The 1705-nt window shown below is 38.4% G+C and overlaps 1 long non-coding RNA gene across 1 annotated transcript; it reads right to left on the reverse strand.

Annotated features, from left to right (window-relative positions):
- Window positions 1-267: 267 nt before the first annotated feature.
- On the reverse strand, window positions 268-1089 carry LOC107185201. The gene is made up of 3 exons (XR_001516119.1): window positions 1079-1089; window positions 951-957; window positions 268-357 (listed from the first exon to the last, which is right to left on the reverse strand). It is a non-coding gene; the product is annotated as an uncharacterized LOC107185201 (long non-coding RNA).
- Between the last annotated feature and the right edge of the window lie 616 nt (window positions 1090-1705).

The following is a 1705-nucleotide window of genomic DNA, read 5'->3' on the forward strand; positions in this document are numbered from 1 at the left end:
ATTTGGCATTTTTGAGAAGCTCTCTACAACATATTCTCACGAAAGATTTGCATCTTTATGTTTACAAAGTTCAATTGACTTAAGAACTGAAGCCTACTGACCACGCACAGCGAAGAGAGTTCGTTGAATGCATTATGGAACAACAACAAGTGGATACTGATTTTTCGAACAAAATCATCTTCCGCGATGAGGCTCATTTTCATCTTGATGGCTTGGTTAATCGACAAAATTGTGGCATTTGGGGTTCAGAAAATCCACGAGTGATTGTTGAGAAACAAATACATCCACAACATGTCACTGTTTGGTGTGGACTTTGGGCTGGAGGCATCATTGGACCATTCTTCTTCGAAAATGCGGCTGCTCAGGAAATAACAGTTAATGGTGCTTGCTATCACGACATGATAATCCAGTTTACTATTCCATACATAACCCTATACTGTATACTTTGTGAATCAATAAAAATTTTACAATATTTAATTATAAACCCATATTTTGTATCAACATTACTTCTTGCGTGAATTTTGGGACTCCCTTAGAACCTGTGAATCCCCCCTTCCCTTTTAGTGTGTGTGTGTGTGTGTGTGTGTGTATGTTGAACACTTCCTTACTTTCTGGTACTACTAAATGCTCTGGGCCCATCTTGTGTATTTCCTGCTTTGGGGAAATATGACAAACCCATTCCTAGAATTATCTATTTTTCCAAGGAGCTCTGGTTCCTTTTGTTGGAGAATGGTATTATAAACCAAGATTAGGATGCTAGGTGTTCTCATTGTTACTGAGTCTTTTCTTTATTGATTAAGGTATTACATACGTGTCCTTATCCCCCCATTGCTCCCTGTCTCCATCACTCATGCCCTCACCCCCCTGGTGTCTGTGTCCATTGGTTAGGCTTATATGCATGCATACAAGTTCTTTGGTTGATCTCTCCCCCTTACCCACACCCTCCCTACCTTCCCTCTGAGGTTTGACGGTCGGATCGATGCTCCTCTTTCTCTGGATCTGTTTTTGTTCATCAGTTTATGTTGTTCATTATATGCCACAAATGAATGAGATCATGTGATATTTATCTTTCTCTGACTGGCTTATTTCGCTTAGCATAATGCTCTCCAGTTCCATCCATGCTGTTGCAAATGGTAAGAATTCCTTCTTTTTTACAGCAGCGCAGTATTCCATTATGTAGATGTACCACAGTTTTGTAATCCACTCATCTGCTGATGGGCACTTAGGCTGTTTCAAAATCTTAGCTATGGTGAATTGTGCTGCTATGAACATAGGGGTGCATATATCTTTTCTGATTGATGTTTCTAGTTTCTTGGGATATATTCCTAGACGTGGGATCAACGGGGAAAATGTTACTGAGTCTTAATGCTTTTAGGCACTGTCAGCTAATAGGAAGGAAATGTATATGTGTATACTAACTTGTGTATGTATGTTAGTATACACATATACATGTAACCATTCCTATCTATGTTAATCTAAACATGAGTCGTATTGATGTGTTCAACTCTATTGCAGTATCACATGGACCATTTTAGCCTCCCCTCCTTGCTTATTTGTAAACTCCCATTCTAACCTAATTCCCACCATCCAAAAAACACTTTAATCTTTAATTCCAATATACATATATAATAGTGTCAGAATTGTTAACCTATACACTAGTGGGAATCAATTTTATCAACTAGAGTAGAGTTCTTATGTACATATC

This window comes from Myotis davidii, unplaced genomic scaffold (genome assembly GCF_000327345.1).
Source record: "Myotis davidii unplaced genomic scaffold, ASM32734v1 scaffold68, whole genome shotgun sequence".
NCBI classification, from domain to species: Eukaryota; Metazoa; Chordata; class Mammalia; order Chiroptera; family Vespertilionidae; genus Myotis; species Myotis davidii.